The sequence below is a fragment of the Moschus berezovskii genome, chromosome 5 (assembly GCF_049115385.1).
Source record: "Moschus berezovskii isolate FMDL1 chromosome 5, NW_MosBer_1.0, whole genome shotgun sequence".
Classification (NCBI taxonomy): Eukaryota; Metazoa; Chordata; class Mammalia; order Artiodactyla; family Moschidae; genus Moschus; species Moschus berezovskii.
The window spans coordinates 12389591-12408905 of record NC_142464.1 but is presented as its reverse complement, the minus strand read 5'-3'; the positions used below and the strand labels follow the sequence as shown (position 1 = coordinate 12408905).

Genomic DNA, 19315 nt, shown 5'->3' with positions numbered 1-19315 from the left:
GTCATGTATGGATGTAAGAGTTGGACTGTGAAGAAAGCTAATCGCCGAAGAATCGATGCTTTTGAACTGTGGTGTTGCAGAAGACTCTTGAGAGTCCCTTATACTGCAAGGAGATCCAACCAGTCCATTCTAGAGGAGATCAATCTGGATGTTCATTGGAGGGACTGATGCTAAAGCTGAAGCTGCAATACTTTGGCCACCTCATGCGACGAGTTGACTCACTGGAAAAGACTCTGATGCTGGGAAAGGTTGGGGGCGGGAGGAGAAGGGGACGATGGAGAATGAGATGGCTGGATGGCATCACTGACTCTGTGGACATGAGTTTGAGTGAACTCCGGGAGTTGGTGATGGACAGGGAGGCCTGGCGTGCTGTGATTCATGGGGTCGCGGAGAGTCGGACACGACTGAGCGACTGAACTGAACTGAACTGAAAAGAGACTCCACAAAGCTCTCTTGCCCCTTTCCCCATGTGAGTACAGAGAGAAAATGGTCAAATACCAATCAGGAAGATTCATACCAGACACCAATCTGTCAGCTCATTGCCCTTGGACTTCCCAGCTTCTAGAACTATGGGAAATAAATTTCTGTTGTCTGTAAGGCACTCAATCTATGTTACTGTAGCCTGAACAGACTAAGATGCATAGCAACACAGAAAACTTATCATGTTTTCAGATGCATTTACATATAATATTAATTATGGCTAATGATCATAATGGGCTTCCCTGGTGGCTCAGAGGTTAAAGCGTCTGCCTCCAAAGCGGGAGACCCGGGTTCGATCCCTGGGACGGGAAGATCCCCTGGAGAAGGAAACGGTAACCCACTCCAGTATTCTTGCCTGGAGAATCCCATGGATGGAGAAGCCTGGTAGGCTACAGTCCACGGGGTCGCAAAGAGTCGGACACGACTGAGCGACGGAACGGAACGGAATGATCATAATTATCAGAATGTATTAGACTATGCCACTTGTACAAATCCATACACTGATGTTTATTTAAGTGTCTTCTTATTAATCCAACAGGATATTAATATTTTAGATATTAATATATAATTAGAATAATCAAAACAGTTACTCTTTTACCAAACACAAGCCACTAGTACTGTTATTAGCATAACACTAACTCTCTTTGGTTTAAGTAAACAATCATTTACTTGGAACCACAGCACTTTAGAATTAGCCTCTATCTTGAAATATTTTATATCAAGTCCCTCATTTAAGGAATAGAAATTTAGATCAGAGAAGAAACTGTCGCTGTCTCACACTGCATGTCTAAAATTAGAACCCAAGGGTTCTGCTTCTGATCTTTTAATAACACTCCTCCCACTATCTTATTCCCTCTCCTATCTCAATGGAGAACACAATTATCCAGACCATGGGCACAATCAACACACCTTCTGGTGGCATAACATACTGTACATGATTTCATATTTATCTGTATCTATATAAATATAGCCTTATATAATTTGTATACCTTATTTATTAGCCACAAACAAATAAAACTGTGAGTCAGGATAATGTCAGTAAAATGCAGAAACAGAGAGTAAAGTTTTTTTTAAAAAAAATGCTAAAAAATTTTACTATAAAGAGTAAAAAAAAAATGTTAATATGACAGTATTGAAACAAAATGAATATTATTCCTAACTGGAAGGGAATAAAATTCCATACTCTTTAGTATTAAAGGAAAGAGTAAATGCTGCTCCTTCCACTAAAAATCTCTTGGTCCGTGTATTTCAAATTATAGTTGTGTCCTGTTAGGTGATGTAAAAATTAACTTATATTAAGAAGCTTTTCAAATGAAATAGAATAGAATAAAAGAAAATATCAGAGCATACCCCTAGAAACAGTATTATTTCAGGAAACTACTTTTTTTTTAAATATGTGTTCTTGTAAGCTGGATTACAATGTAAAATATACTGCTTATTCATGGTTCCAGTCTAAGATGTTTGAAAATTACTGCTCTGCTGCTGCTGCTAAGTCACTTCAGTCGTGTCCAACTCTGTGCGACCCCATAGATGGCAGCGCAACAGGCTCCTCTGTCCATGGGATTTTCCAGGCTTCAGTTCAGTTCAGTCGCTCAGTCGTGTCCGACTCTCCGCGACCCCATGAATCACAGCACGCCAGGCCTCCCTGTTTATCACCAAATCCCGGAGTTCACTCAAACTCATGTCCACAGAGTCGGTGATGCCATCCAGCCATCTTACTCTAGGTCGTCCCCTTCTCCTCCCATCCCCAACCTTTCCCAGCATCAGAGTCTTTTCCAGTGAGTCAACTCGTCGCATGAGGTAGCCAAAGTATTGCAACTTCAGCTTTAGCATCAGTCCCTCCAATGAACACCCAGGATCAATCTCCCTTAGAATGGACTGGTTGGATCTCCTGGCGGTACAAGGGACTCTCAAGAGTCTTCTCCAACACCACAGTTCAAAAGCATCAATTCTTCGGCGATTAGCTTTCTTCACAGTCCAACTCTCACATCCATACATGACCACAGGAAAAACCATAGCCTTGACTAGACGGACCTTGGTTGGCAAAGTAATGTCTCTGCTTTTCAATATACTATCAAGGTTGGTCATAACTTTCCTTCCAAGAAGTAAGCGTCTTTTAATTTCATGGCTGCAATCAGCATCTGCAGTGATTTTGGAGCCCAAAAAAATAAAGTCTGACACTGTTTCCACTGTTTTTCCATCTATTTCACATGAAGTGATGGGACCAGATGCCATGATCTTTGTTTTCTGAATGTTGAGCTTCAAGCCAACCTTTTCACTCTCCTCTTTCACTTTCACCAAGAGGCTTTTGAGTTCCTCTTCACTTTCTGCCATCAGGGTAGTGTCATCTGCGTATCTGAGGTTATTGATATTTCTCCCAGGAAACTTGATTCCAGCTTGTGCTTCTTCCAACCCAGCATTCCTCATGATGTACTCTGCATAGAAGTTAAATAAGCAAGGTGACAATATACAGCCTTGACACACTCCTTTTCCTATTTGGAACCAGTCTGTTGTTCCATGTCCAGTTCTGACTGTTGCTTCCTGACCTGCATACAGGTTTCTCAAGAGGCAGGTCAGGTGGTCTGGGATTCCCATCTCTTTCAGGATGCTCCACAGTTTATTGTGATCCACACAGTCAAAGGCTTTGGCATAGTCAATGAAGCAGAAATAGATGTTTTTCTGGAACTCTCTTGCTTTCTCCATGATCCAGCGGATGTTGGCAATTTGATCTCTGGTGCCTCTGCCTTTTCTAAAACCTGCTTGAACATCTGGGAGTTCACATTTCACATATTGCTGAAGCCTGGCTTGGAGAATTTTGAGCATGACTTTACTAGAATGTGAGATGAGTGCAATTGTGCGGTAGTTTGAGCATTCTTTGGCATTGCCTTTCTTTGGGATTAGAATGAAGACTGACCTTTTCCAGTCCTGTGGCCACTGCTGAGTTTTCCAAATTTGCTGGCATATTGAGTGCAGCACTTTCACAGCATCATCTTTCAAGATTTGAAATAGCTCAACTGGAATTCCATCACCTCCACTAGCTTTGTTCATAGTGATGCTTTCTAAGGCCCACTTGACTTCACATTTCAAGATGTCTGGCTCTGGGTCAGTGATCACGTTATCGTGATTATCTTGGTCGTGAAGATCTTTTTTGTACAGTTCTTCTGTGTATACTTGCCACCTCTTCTTAGTATCTTCTGGTTCTGTTAGGTCCATAACATTTCTGTCCTTTATTGAGCCCATCTTTGCATGAAATGTTCCCTTGGAATCTCTAATTTTCTTGAAGAGATCTCTTGTTTTTCCTATTCTGTTATTTTCCTCTATTTCTTTGCATTGATCACTGAGGAAGACTTTCGATCTCTCCTTGCTATTCTTTGGAACTCTGCATTCAGATGCTTATATCTTTCCTTTTCTCCTTTGCTTTTCGCTTCTCTTCTTTTCACAGCTATTTGTAAGGCCTCCTCAGACAGCCATTTTGCTTTTTTGCATTTCTTTTCCATGGGGATGGTCTTGGTCCCTGTCTCCTTTACAATGTCATGAACATCCGTCCAGAGTTCATCAGGCACTCTATCTATCAGATCTAGTCCCTTAAATCTATTCCTCACTTCCACTGTATAATCATAAGGGATTTGATTTAGGTCATATCTGAATGGTCTAGTGGTTTTCCCTACTTTCTTCAATTTAAGTCTGAATTTGGCAATAAGAAGTTCATGATCTGAGCCACAGTCAGCTCCTGGTCTTGTTTTTGCTAACTGTATAGAGCTTCTCCATCTTTGGCTACAAAGAATATAATCAAACTGATTTTGGTGTTGACCATCTGGTGATGTCCATGTGTAGAGTCTTCTCTTGTGTTGTTGGAAGAGGGTGTTTGCTATGACCAGTGCGTTCTCTTGACAAAACTCTATTAGCCTTTGCCCTGCTTCATTCCGTGCTCCAAGGCCAAATTTGCCTGTTACTCTAGGTGTTTCTTGACTTCCTACTTTTGCATTCCAGTCCCCTATAATGAAAAGGACATCTTTTTTGGGTGTTCGTTCTAAAAGGTCTTGTAGGTCTTCATAGAACCGTTCTACTTCGGCTTCTTCAGCGTTACTGGTAGGGGCATAGGCCTGGATTACTGTAATATTGAATGTTTTGCCTTGGAAACAAACAGAAATCATTCTGTCGTTTTTAAGACTGCATCCAAGTACTGCATTTTGGACTCTTTTGTTGACCATGATGGCTACTCCATTTCTAAACTGAAATGTCAGCAATGTTACTGGTAACTGGAATTGCTTTTCTCCACCACATCAAAACTATTATAACTAATTTGATAGAGTTCTTCAGAGTTAAAAGAATCTGAAACAGTAGCAGAGCAAAACTTGTAGAAAACAATTTAATCAGAAAATTTGATTTAAAAATTTACAAAAAGGCATTCCAGGGATACTACCTGCCAAAAGTTGGTTTTTTTCCTCCAGCACAATTTCAGTTTGAGGGCTTGTTTTACAGACAAGAGACTGAAAACTCAAGACCACTAACAGTTACGAACTAAAGAAATTAAATACTCCAAAATTTCTGCCTTTACCTATAATTCTTTGAATTATTTCTATCACTGAATATTTTCCAATAATTTTATTACTGTATTAAACAACAAACTTATTTTCTTTTGTGAAGTGAATTTCAACAAGGAAGTTCAACTTGAAAACACTGGTGCCCTGAATATCTTTGCCATCTTTACAAAACAAAGTGCTCTCCGGGGCAACTTCCTTTGGGTTCGTGACTTCAGCCAATATGCAAAGAGTGAAAGACATAGTGTTATTTCACTATTGCATTTCTTAAAAAACTACATCAAAAACAAGTCAGTCTAAGCTATATAATAGTGTGTGTGTGTGTGTGTGTGTGTGTGTGTGTGCGCGCGCGCATATGTGTGTGCATGCACATGCATCGCAGAGACCTAGATCTGTTAGATTCCAAAGAGGTAGGAAATGAAGTTTGGTAAATTTCTGAACACCATACTGTTTTTCATAAAGTCAGAATACTACTACAGATATCATAATTCAGAAAAAGATATTCTTTACCTGTGAAACACTCTTGACTTCTTTCGTTTCCTTGTCTTTCAGAAAGGAACAAAGGTGTCAATTTTGTTTATCAATAGTGTTTGAATATGGAAGAAATTTGGTTGTACTTTAAAAGACAAAAGAGTGCTATCTCCTGCGAAATTTCAGAATATATCACAGAAAATATTTCATACCAGGAAAATTCCAAGTGACTAGAAATTGACTTTTAATCCTGCTTCTATCAGTGTTTTGGGCTTCCCTGGTGGCTCAGAGGTTAAAGCGTCTGCCTCCAATGCGGGAGACGCGAGTTCGATCCCTGGGTCGAGAAGATCCCCTGGAGAAGGAAACGGTAACCCACTCTGGTTTTCTTGCCTGGAGAATCCCATGGACGGAGAAGCCTGGTAGGCTACAGTCCATGGGGTTGCAAAGAGTCGGACACGACTGAGCGACGGAACGGAATCAGTGTTTAGCAGGCCCCTCAATTTAAGTGCTCTCATCTGTAAAGTTAAGGGATTTTGGCAAACTAATCTCCCAGATCCTTTCCATTTCTGATTCTAAACAACTATACAAATATAACATGCTATAAAACTTGGTTTCAAAAAAATTAAAGAGAAATTACATTCATGCACAAAAATCCTAGCAATAGCTTTCAACCAAAACCTAGATGGTTTCAGCCTTTCAGTTCAGCTCAGTTCAGTTCAGTTCAGTTGCTCAGTCATGTCCGACTCCCTGCGACCCCATGAACTACAGCACGCCAGGCCTCCCTGTCCATCAACAACTCCCGGAGTTCACTCAAACTCATGTCCATCGAGTCGGTGATGCCATCCAGCCATCTCATTCTCTGTCGTCCCCGTCTCCAGCTACCCCCAATCCCTCCTAGCATCAGAGTCTTTTCCAGTGAGTCAACTCCTCGCATGAGGTGGCCAAAGTATTGGAGTTTCAGCTTTAGCATCAGTCCTTCCAATGAACACCCAGGATTGATCTCCTTACTTCTGGATTTATTAGTATGGCACACATTGCCTTCCTCATTTTGACTTACTATATTTCCTGGCTGTAACCAGATGTCATACTTAACTGATAGTTCTTTTATTAAATCATTCAGTTTGTTTACTGAGTGCCTCCTATATGGCAGGCACTGTGCTAAGTACCGCACTTTCACTGTTTCTAAAATCAGGATATTAATCATATCTAAATATTAACACTTTACAGTTGTTAGGAAAGTTAAATAAAATACTTTGCATAAAGCACTTAGTTCCTGATATATTTTGTAATTAGGTAACAACTGGGAAAAGACTCTTTTATTTCACATCTTTAAAATTTAGAATCATGTGGTCCAATTTCTTCTTTTAAGGATCAAGAAAAGTTAAGAGATAAACTAATCTCCCCACAGCACACATCTACTTGAGAGCAAGAGAGTTCCATAATTCTCTATCCATTGTTTCTATCACAGATGTTGCTTTTGAACGCAAGCAATTTCACTGTCTGTTTTTTTTTTTTTTCATTCTTTCCCTCAGATTACAAAACACTGCTAGGAAAAAAAAAAAAAATCAAGCAAATATATGCCGAGAGCAGTGGCCTGCCTGTCAACAGCAATCCAGTTAGGGATTAGCGAGGAAACACTGCTTTGTACAGATGAGGAAACTAGGTTTTAGGGTAGTTACTGACTGCTCAAGGTCACACACAATAAATGGTAAAGTCAGGATTTGAACCTAAGTCTGTCCAAATCTAAAGGTCACGCTTTTTATGATACCATGTTGCCCTTAAACATGGTCTCTACTTAGCTTTCTAAATAATTTTAATGTTGCCACTCGGGGTTAATGTGGGCTATGGCTGCAACTGAATGTCAGGGATCCAACCTTCACCAACATTTTCCTCGATGATTTAGCTGAAGGCAAAGAAGATGTCATTAATTTTGGCAATATAAAAATGGAGGAAGAATACTAAATCTTAAGAAATATGGGCTAAAACTTCAAAAAATAATAGGATGCTTTAAAGAAATGAAGGAAACACATGATGAAGATGCCTATGTGCTCAAGTAATACAAGCATTTGTGTCCAAAAAAATGAAGGGCATTAAAATTTGTGAAACGCGCCTTAATACCAATTCATAAAAACAAAATAATGGAACAAAAAAGTTAGTATTTTGAACACAAACTTACATTGTCTAATGAAATGACATCATTCCAAAATACCTTAAAACAATCTTACTTAAACTGATGAACCAAAAGAGGAAATAATTTGCTCAAACTATTATCATGCTGAATTAAATTCACCCATTCCAGTCCATTTTAGTTCACTTATGCCTAATGTCAATGTTCACTCTTCCCATCTCCTGTTTGACCACTTCTAAAATTTACCTTTAATGGGCTAATTTAATTCAGATGACCATTATATCTACTACTGTGGGCAGGAATACCTTAGAAGAAATGGAGTAGCCATCACATTTAACATAAGAGTCTGAAATGCAGTACTTGGGTGCAATCTCAAAAATGACAGAATGATCTCTGGTCGTTTCCAAGGAAAACCATTCAGTATCAGAGTAATCCAAGTCTATGCCCCATCCAGTAATGCTGAAAGAGCCAAATTGACTGGTTCTATGAAGATCTACCTGCCTTTTGAGAAACTTATATGCAGGTCAGGAAGCAACAGTTAGAAATGGACACGGAACAATAGACTGGTTCCAAATAGGAAAAGGAGTACATCAAGGTTGTATATTGTCACTCTGCTTATTTAACTTATATGCAGAGTACATCATGAGGAACTCTGGGCTGGAAGAAGCACAAGCTGGAATCAAGATTGCCGGGAGAGATATCAATAACCTCAGATATGCAGATGACACCACCATTATGGCAGAAAGTGAAGAGGAACTAAAAAGCCTCTTGATGAACGTGAAAGAGGAGAGTGAAAAGGCTGGCTTAAAGCTCAACATTCAGAAAACAAAGATCACGGCATCTGGTCCCATCACTTCACGGGAAATAGATGGGGAAACAGTGTCAGACTTTATTTTTTTGGGCTCCAAAATCACTGCGGATGCTGATTGCAGCCATGAAATTAAAAGACGCTTACTCCTTGGAAGAAAAGTTATGACCAACCTAGATAGCATATTAAAAAGCAGAGACATTACTTTGCCAACCAAGGTCCATCTAGTCAAGGCTATGGTTTTTCCCGTGGTCATGTATGGATGTGACAGTTGGACTGTGAAGAAAGCTGATCACTGAAGAATTGATTCTTTTGAACTGTGGTGCTGGAGAAGACTCTTGAGAGTCTCTTGGACTGCAAGGAGATCCAACCAGTCCATTCTAAAGGAGATTAGCCCTGGGTGTTCATTGGAAGGACTAATGCTAAAGCTGAAACTCCAATACTTTGGCCACCTCAAGCAACGAGTTGACTCACTGGGAAAGACTCTGATGCTGGGAGGGATTGGGGGCAGGAGGAGAAGGGGACGACAGAGAATGAGATGGTTGGATGGCATCACCGACTCGATGGACATGAGTTTGAGTGAACTCCGGGAGTTGGTGATGGACAGGGAGACCTGGCGTGCTGTGATTCATGGGGTCGCAAAGAGTCGGACGCGACTGAGTGACTGAATTGAACTTAACTGAACTGATGAAGATCTACAAGACCTTCCAGAAATAACACCAAAAAAAGAAATCGTTTTCATCACAAGGGACTGGAATGCAAAAGCAGGAGTCAAGAGAGATACCTGGAGTAACAGCAAGTTTGGCCTTAGAGAACAAAATGAAGCAGGGCAAAAGTTAACAGAGTTTTCCCAAGAGAATGCACTGGTCAAAGCAAACACCCTCTTCCAACAACACAAGAGACGAATCTACACATGGACATCACCAGATGGTTAATACCAAAATCACATTGATTATATTATTTGCAGCCAAAGATGGAGAAGCTCTATACAGTAAGTAAAAACAAGACTGGGAGCTGACTGTGACTCAGATCATGAACTCCTTGTTGCCAAATTCAGACTGAAATTGAAGAAAGTATGAAAAAACCACTGGACCATTCAGGTATGACCTAAATCAAATCAGTGGAAGTTTACAAATAGATTCAAGTTATACAGTGGAAGTGACAAATAGATTCAAGGGATTAGATCTGATAGATAGAGTGCCTGAAGAACTATGGATGGAGGTTTGTGACATTGTACAGGAGGCAGGGAGCAAGACCATCCACAAGAAAAAGAAATGCAAAATGGCAAAATGGTTGTCTGAGGAGGCCTAACAAATACCTGTGAAAAGAAAAGAAGCTAAAGGCAAAGGAGAAAAGGAAATATAGAACTATTTGAATGCAGAGTTCCAAAGTATAGCAAGGAGAGATAAGAAAGCCTTCCTCAGTGATCACTGCAAAGAAAAAAATGAAAACAACAAAATGGGAAAGAGTAGACATCACTTCAAGAAAATCAGAGATACCAAGGGAACATTTCATGCAAAGACAGGCTCAATAAAGGACAGAAATGGCATGGACCTAACAGAAGCAGAAGATATTAGGAAGAAGTGGCAAGAATACACAGAACAACTATACAAAAAAGATCTTCACGACCCAGCTAACCATGATGATGTTATCACTCACTTAGAGCCAGACATCCTGGATTGCAAAGTCAAGTGGGCCTCAGGAAGCATCGCTACAAACAAAGCTAGTGGAGGTGATGGAATTCCAGTTGAGCTATTTCAAATCCTGAAAGATGATGCTGTGAAAGTGCTGCACCCAATATGCCAGCAAATTTGGAAAACTCAGCAGTGGCCACAGGACTGGAAAAGGTCAGTTTTCATTCCAATCCCAAAGAAAGGCAATGCCAAAGAATGATCAAACTACCGCACAATTGCACTCATCTCACATTCTAGTAAAGTCATGCTCAAAATTCTCCAATCCAGGCTTCAACAGTATGTGAACCATGAACTTCCAGATGTTCAAGTTGGATTTAGAAAAGGCAGAGGAACCAGAGATCAAATTGCCAATGTATGTTGGATCATAGAAAAAGCAAGAAAATTCCAGAAAAATATCTACTTCTGCTTTATTGAAAACACCAAAGCCTTTGACTGTGTGGATCACAACAAACTGTGGAAAATGCTTCAAGAGATGGCAATACTAGACCACCAGACCTGCCTCCTGCAAAATCTGCATGCAGGTCAAGAAGCAACAATTAGAACCAGACATGGAACAACAAACTGGTTCCAAATTGGGAAAGGAGTACATCAAGGCTGTATATTGTCACCTTACTTATTTAACTTCTATGGAAAGTACAACATGCAAAATGCCTGAGCTGGATAAAGCACAAGCCAGAATCAAGATTGCCAGGAGAAATATCAATAACCTCAGATAAGCAGATGATACCACCCTTCTGGCAGAAAGTGAAAAGGAACTAAAAAGCCTCTTGATAAAAGTGAAAGAGGAGAGTGAAAAAGCTGGCTTAAATCTCAACATTCAAGAAACCAAGATCATGGTATCTGGTCCCATCACTTCATGGCAAATAGATGGGGAAACAATGGAAACAGTGACAGATTTTATTTTCTTGGGCTCCAAAATCACTGCAGATGGTGACTGCAGCCATGAAATTAAAAGACACTTGCTCCTTGGAAGAAAGGCTATGACCAACCTAGACAGCATAGTAAAAAGCAGAGACATTACTTTGCCAACAAAGGTCCATCTAGTCAAAGCTATGGTTTTTCCAGTAGTCTTGTATGGATGTGAGAGTTGGACTATAAAGAAAGTTGAGTGCCAAAGAATTGATGCTTTTGAACTGTGGTGTTGGAGAAGACTCTTGAGAGTCCCTTGGACTGCGAGGAGATCAGACATCAATTCTCAAGGAAATCAGTCCTGAATATTCATTGGAAGGACTGACGTTGAAGCTGAAACCTCAACACTTTGGCCACCTGATGCAAAGAACTGACTCATTGGAAAAGACCCTGATGCCGGGAAAGATTGAAGACAGGAGGAGAAGGGGATGACAGAGGATGAGATGGTTGGATAGCACTGGATAGCACCACCGACTCGATGGACACAAGATTGAGCAAGCTCCAGGAATTGGTGATGGACAGGGAAGCCTGGCATACTGCAGTCCATGGGGTCACGAAGAGTCGGATATGACTGAGCAATTGAACTGAACTGATATCATGCTAACTACAGAAATATGTTTTTTTTTAGTCACCATATTTTTCCCAGAAGTTGACAACAAAATTGCATCCTGAAGTCAGTTTCATGGATTATGAAGCCTGTTACTGCATTTTCCAGGGACATGTGGATGAGTCTATTGTCAGTGAACACAGATAAGAGCCTTCTTAGATGAGGGCAAACGTAGAGGAAAAAGCATTTTAGATGACAGAAAAATGTTTCCTGTTACTGTTAAATATCATATTCACTTATAATTTCAGATCAAACAAACTTAAGCCATAGGCTCATGCTTATTTCTATTCTTTCGTTCTCACTCTTTACATTCTTCTCATATTCTACTTTCCCATAGTTCTGATTCTTTTTCTTATTTATGTTTGACCATTGTTTTATACTATATGTTAGAATTTATTTTATTTTTTAGAATTTACTTTAAATCTTTGTGGGATAAGGTGAAGTAGAATGAATGAATGAGCAGATTAGTTTAATATTTTACTAGGCCTTCAAAAAGATTTTGAGAGAACTTTTAGCTTGAAAACACAAAACTTGTTTTCAAAGTTCAGTAGTGTCTCACTTTTCACTTTCACACATTGGAGAAGGAAATGGCAACCCACTCCAGTGTTCTTGCCTGGAGAATCCCAGGGACGGGGGAGCCTGGTGGGCTGCCGTCTATGGGGTCACACAGAGTCGGACACGACTGAAGTGACTTAGCAGCAGCAGTGTCTTATGGAAAAAAGAACATAGATCTCTGTTGCTATAAAGGACAGAAATAAGATCTGTGTATAGAAATTACTAGAAGGTGAATTTCAACTCACTGTGATGAAAATTTCTTAGTGGTTAAAGAAGTCTTAAAAAGAAAAGGATGTCTCATAAAACATCAAGTTTTCTACCACTGTTACCATATTTGAACAGAGGTTGGACAACTACTGGCAGGGATAATCCTTTAGTGAGTAGGAGGCTGGACCAGAAAGAATCTAAAGCCTTGTGTATCGTTGAGACTGTAATAAAATACATATTATAGAAAGAAAAACAATATACAGGTTCTTAGAGCAACACATTATCATTGATGACAGCAGTATTGGTAACTGTAATAACAACACTAAAGGCCATAATAACACAGTATAAGACTTTATGGTTGCTTTTATCTGGGGCATCATCAAAAGACATCATATGTAAGTATTATTTCTCATCCCAACTTTACAGATAAGAAAATTAGGATGTTTCAAAGTGAAATAACAAAGGTAATGAAATTGCTTAAGCTGACAATAAGTCAGCAAAATTAAGGAGGTTACTGGTTAAACCACTCAATGCGGTTAACTAGCTAATGTTGACTCTGTTATAGCAGAGGCTTAGAAAGATTGGAATGTAAGGCCAGCAAAGTTTTGCCTAAGGAAGAGCTGGCTAAGACGCTATGGATACTAAATTTGACCTTCTGATGTTCAACAAAAGGTCATGCTGCAGAGCGTTAAGGCATTTGGTGAACACTCAATTCCTGAACTACCTATTTGATAAGAGGCTGGAGAACCCTTAGGACCTTTTCTTTCCCCTCTCTTCCAAAGCCGCCTTATTCTTTCAGACCAGACATTATAAATGACAAGGCACACTGCCACAAGCACCTCTGAGCTTACGGTTTTATAGCTTTGTACACAAAGAAAAAAAAAAGATCTTTCCTGTAAGCTCTATTAATAATTTGAAAACTCCTGAGAAGGAATACTGATTAGTTCAAATCACCCATACACTAATCACCAGAGCCAGAAAATGATGAAATGCTCAATATGGAGTTATGCCCATCCTAGGGTTAAGTGGTATGGATCTATTATTACTGATAAAAGCAGGAAAGGACAAAGCAATACATGTCCACAATACATATTTTCTTAATTGAAAAAATTAAAATGTATATTAACCAGGTACTTCTAAATACAGTTTTGAAACAGCTTTGTAAAGACATGTACATATTAAAAAATTAGGTCTTTTAAACTTCTTAGTTTGATCAAACAATTTTATATCATTTTTGGTACTATTCATCCTTGTTTCTTTTTTCCCTTCCTGACTGATTCTCTTTACTTCACTGACATTAGTTAATTTGGCCATAGTATGATTCTACTTTTGGTTCTGATTGTGAGAAGCTACTTAGGAAGGAAGGGTATTTGTGGAGCACATCTGAATACTGACCTCAGACCAGCAGACTTCCAGAAGGCACTCTGAATGATGACAACTTCCTTCCAGGTGTCTTCAATCTGTTCTCTCAGTAACTGCATATTTTAATTTTACAGAAAAAAGAAGAAAAAGCCTTATTGTTAAGTTTTCATTCCATGACATATTGCAGATCCAGATTCAGGAGTCAAATAACTCTTTATTGATGCCTACTCTGTGCCACTGGTAGGCTACAGTCCACGGGGTCACAAAGAGTTGGACACGACTGAGCGACGGAACGGAACGGAACTCTGTGCCCCTGTATTAGCCTTTACAGAAAGAATAACGATGGAGAGAGGCTTTTCATGGGATCTGCTTTCTAGATAGTGAGAAAGACAATAAACAAACAAACTAATCACAGGTTGTGAAAAGTGGTATGAGATGAATAAACAGAACACTGTGATAGAGACAGGCAGGAAATTCTAAGTCAAAGATGACTTCTAGGAAGACAAAGTTAAAACTATAGAGGATGAAAAGGAGTCAGCCACTTGGAGGCTCAGGGGAAGGTACTGTAGGTCAGGGTTTCTCTACTTTGGCACTAATGACATTTTGAACCATATAATTCTTTGCTCTGGGTGACTGTCTTTGTGTGGGGTGTTTAGCAGCAGAATTGGCCTTACCCCAATTGGATACCAGCAGCAGCACTCCCTTCCTACCCTGTGACAATCAGCAACGTATTGGCCTTTGGCAAATGTCCCTTGAGAGACAGTATCACCTCCCCCCCCGCCCCCGCCATTAAGAAGCAGGGTTCTAGGTATAGGGAATAAAGAGTGCAAAATCCTTGATAGCATGAGATGCTGTTAGGGAGGGAAGAATAGCTCCTTCAGGTGTCTATTTGGATTTTATTTTATGTAGATAGTAAGTCTTTGAACAATTTTAAGTAGGGGCGGGTAACATGTCAACATTTAAAATAGGCTACTTTGGCTGCTGTGTGGGAAATATATATTTAAAACCATGAGGATAAAGCCAGGTCTTAGGGCCAGGCACTACGGAACACCATCATCTAGAAAGTGTAAGAGAAAAGCAGGTTGAAAAGGAACAACCAAATAGGTTGGAGGAAAGCCATGTAAGAGGATGATGTTACAAAAATTGGGATGTGAGTCAAAGAGGAAGTGGTTGATTATGACTAGGTTTTTTGCTTGGCCTCATCATCACTGAAGGTTTCTCTGGAATTGTACTGGTTTAGCTCATCTTCTTGCCTCACTACAATTTCCCCTACAAACCCGTATATAATTCCAAACCAAACATCCTGTTCAAGAACTTAAAAGGCTTCCTATTATAGCCCTGCATTGGCTTTAATTCGTTTCTAAAACTTTGCTCTTGATAGTCATATCTCCTCCACAGTGCATTCAAATATGCCTACTCGTGAACCTTCCAAGTTGAAGCTCATATCTGATCTCCCATAGAAGCTTTCCCCAACAATTCTGGTCCACACAGATGTCTCTATTCTCTAAAAAATTAACAGAACTTCTAGTTCTTCAGCCCATCCACTGAACACATTTGTTATATATCTATGCCAGGCACTGTGCTATGCCCTAGAAATTCACAGTGAAAAAATATAGTCCCTGTTCTTTACAAGTTTACTAAGAAGATAACACTTGTCAACATTTCCTTCATGCAATTAGGAAAAAAGGAGTTAGTCTCACATCCAATCCTGAGACAGCCATTTGGCTACAACTCTATACTGTATTTCACTTTATCCTACCCAGCTCATTCGTGGTTTGCCATGTCTTTAGCTGTTCTTTACCTCCTGGAACCACTGGATGACAGCTTCTCAGGATAGAATACTGCTACTTCTACCATTTATTAGTGAATAGGGTGACTAGAACCACAAGATGGTACATCTCCTGAAGTCTGGATTATAATCACTCCAGAATAATAAAGAGGCATCTAAGTGTGGTGGTGCTGATGATGTAAACTTTGGCTCAGCCTCATTCAAACAACATAAGGTGGTCTTTGGCATTCCAAATCTTTCCTTTCATGATCTCAAGTCAGTGAGAAGTGCAGAGATTTTTCCTCATTAATTTGGGTCTGCCCAATAAAATAACTACTGAATTAAACATATACACATATACTTCAAGAACAAACAGTAATTCTCAGAGGCAGTACATTTAAAACTTACGTTGTGACATTTCTAACTACGAAGTTTTTTGGGAGCAACTCCTGTCCTAAAATACAGTGCACTGTCAATTTTCCTTTTTTTCATCTGTTTGCTTCCTGCCCATTGACTCCAACTTGTGACCTAGTATACCATGTAAAACTCAGTACTTAAATATGCCAAGAAGTAGCAGAAAGTTTGAAGTTACAGGATTAAAATAACTGTACAGTCACGGTTTTGTCAAATTTTTGAGCATGGTAAACTGAAGGGCATTCTTCTATAATCTGAAAGAAGGCAGGGATATAGTGAGTCTTTATTATCCATAGTTCAAATTATTTTTCAAGGGTGCTCTGTCAGTTACATTTGCAAAGAAATAACTATAGTACAACATAATTGCTATAAATAAACCCCAAAAGGGGGGAAGGAAGGGCAAATCTGTCTCGGGAAGTTATGAAAGTTTCCATGGATGAAATAAGTATTCAACTGAGACCTAAAAGATCTTGAGAGAACCTAGTAGAAACACAGATGAGCAAGGAATTCTATATAGCTAGTGTGGAGTAAATGGACAAGAGTAGTATATGAGACTAAGTCTGGGGCCAGGCCCTGAAGGAGATGGGGAGCTCCTGAAAAAACCTTGGTAAGATTGTAATCATATTTTCATGTTAGAAAAATCATTAACAGACATGGATGTTGGACTGGAGTGGGAAATAACTAGAGCCTATTGCAGTGGTCCAAGGGAGATGAGTTAGGAGAGATGATGATTAGTTGATAGATTAAGACAGTAAGAATGGAGATTAAAAGGGGTGCGGGGGTTGAGAGATCCTTAAGGAGATGAATTAATCAAACTTGATATCAGGACAGAGGAAATGAAGGAAATGTAATATAGGGGTACACATGGATTCTTGATTTGGGCACCTAGGTGCTATTATCTAAAATAGAGACTGAAAGCAGTGTAGGTTCCAGATGGGTGGGAAGAGATGCGGAACTAGGAGTAGGGAACAGAAAAGATGTCCAAGTCAATTTGGGACATAAGTACCTATACGACTGCCTGCAATGCAGAAGCCGTAAGAGATGGGAGACGAGGGTTCAATTCCTGGGTCAGGAAGATCCCCCGGAGAAAGGAATGACAATCCACTCCAGTATTCTTGCCTGGAGAAGCCTATGGACAGAAGGGCCTGGTGTGCTACAGTTCATAGGGTTGCAAAGAGTTGGACACTATTGAAGTGACTCAGCACATGACACCCAAAGATGCTATTGCTTAAAAGGGTCTAAGCTGAAGATATCCATTTGGGAGTCCCTGGTGCCCAGGATGCTGCTGCTGCTGCTAAGTCAAGTCAGTTGTGTCCGACTCTGTGTGACCCCATAGACAGCAGCCCACCAGGTTCCTCTGTCCCTGGGATTCTCCAGGCAAGAATACTGGAGTGGGTTGCCATTTCCTTCTCCAGGTGCCCAGGATACCTAGTAGCTAAGTCCACCATGGGGAAAAGACTGTTCAAGGAGACAAAAGAAATAACAACACAAGAAAATAGAGAGTTTGGGAACACAGAGGGCACAGTTAAGAATAAAAATATTTAAAGTGCCTCAGAGAGGAAGTCGCAAAACCAGGAGAAAGTAGCACTAGGGAAAGCAAGGGGAGAATTAATGGTGCTATTTTTTAAATGTAGTTCTTTGTCTCATTCTCCAAGTTTTAAATTTACTGAGGGCAAGAACCATATCTTAAACTTCACTGTATCTTCTTCAGCGCCCAATTCAGTGAAGGGAACAATAAATGCTCAACAAATTCTCCTTGATTCAGTCACAGGTACTACTCGCCTATACCAATCTAAAATGTTTCCTCCTTCTGTTTCTTCAAATAGACATTTAGAGTTACCTTTGGAAGGACTGATGCTAAAGCTGAAACTCCAATACTTTGGCCACCTCATGCGATGAGTTGACTCACTGGAAAAGACTCTGATGCTGGGAAGGATTGGGGGCGGGAGGAGAAGGGGACGACCGAGAATGAGATGGCTGGATGGCATCACCGACTCTGTGGACATGAGCTTGAATGAACTCCGGGAGTTGGTGATGGAGAGGGAGGCCTGGCGTGCTGTGATTCATGGGGTCGCGGAGAGTCGTACACGACTGAACGACTGAACTGAACCTGTTTAAGAGTTTAGTTAAATCAATTTTTAGAATCTGTATGTTGAACCTGCAACAGCTTTGAAATGAGTTCCAAAATCTTACTACTTATTGAGAGGGATCTTTTATACTAAAGATGACAGTGGATTTTCCTTTTACTACTATTCCTAAGAAACAAGTTATTACAAAACGAAGTTTCGCCCAATTCCCAAACATTAGCTTGCAACTTAAAACCTGTTGAAAGCACAGTAAGGAGGCAGCCACATTTTTCTCACAATTAACCATTAACCGGATCAACATGTTTATTAAGCCTTTCATTTTATTAAATAGTCACGAAACAACCAGTTGGGGAATATACATTCAAGCCAATGTAAATCATTTAACTGCAAACAGATGGTAAGGATTCACAGAAAGCTAAACAGAACTGCTAATTAGCCTAGGGTTTCGAGGCCGTGCGATACAGGTCGTTTTCTCTGAGGTAACAACTAACTTAAAGCCCAGTCTCTGGTGGATTCGTGTCCCTGAGCTTAGAAAATAATGAATAAATAAATGACCAACAGTATCGGAATAACCACTTCCACCTGAAGAACTACTCCTTTCTTCCCTCTGCACCACAAAAACCAACCTGCAGCCTCCTTTCTCGAACAACAGTTAACCCCAACGCTCCGCTCCCGCCTTAAGAAAAATGGTCAAGTCCCTGCTCTCGCGGGATCTCGCGGCTCAGAGTAAGTCAACTGGATCGCCAGCCCTATGGAACCCGCGCGGGAACACAGATCCGCAGGTCCAGAAAGCCGGGAAATCGCGTGTGGGGGCGGAGCCAGCTCCTGGAGCCTGAGGGCGGGGTCAGCTTCGAGGAGGCGGGGCGGGGGTGAGGCGGGGATTTGGGCGGGGCTCCCAGGACCTGTTGATCGCAGGTGTCACTGGCCTGACTGGCCTTTGGGTGTTGAGGCGTGTGCGCATGCTCCGTGCGCTGGGTCGCGGTCTGGGCGGCGGAGACCAGTCGCCTCTGCTCCAGTTCCCGGTGAGCCTCGGTTTCGGTAGCAGCTGTTGGTGTGTCAGCCTGGTGTCAGCTTGACGCGGAGCTGGGCTAGCGGGAGACTGCCCTGTGGAGGTAGAAGGCCCGTATTTCTCTACCTGGACCACACGCCCCTCTCGCTAAAAGGGCAGAGCTCAAGGTAAGTCTCCGAAACTAGTCCCTGGCTGGAGAGCCAAAGCCCTGCGACCTCCGCGGGCCTGACTGGAAGACCCTCGTTCCAGTCCCAGACTCGGCGTCTCTCCTCGCT

At 40.8% G+C, this 19315-nt stretch overlaps 1 protein-coding gene and 1 long non-coding RNA gene across 3 annotated transcripts in view; one reads left to right on the top strand and one right to left on the bottom strand.

Moving 5' to 3' along the window:
* The window catches only part of LOC129561527 (uncharacterized), a 78033-nt gene extending 59098 nt beyond the window's left edge, over positions 1-18935 (bottom strand). For both annotated transcript variants that reach the window (XR_016037401.1, XR_008687026.2), the window contains exons 1-3: positions 18658-18935; positions 17785-18054; positions 13796-13875 (exon numbers count right to left, since the gene is read on the bottom strand). This is a non-coding gene — a long non-coding RNA (uncharacterized LOC129561527). The remainder of the gene's footprint in view (positions 1-13795; positions 13876-17784; positions 18055-18657) is intronic.
* A 133-nt stretch (positions 18936-19068) lies between these two features.
* USP53 (ubiquitin specific peptidase 53) overlaps positions 19069-19315 on the top strand; it is a 57635-nt gene continuing 57388 nt past the window's right edge. The window contains exon 1 of the mRNA XM_055434146.2: positions 19069-19207. The gene's annotated coding sequence lies outside the window, so the exon portion shown is untranslated. The remainder of the gene's footprint in view (positions 19208-19315) is intronic.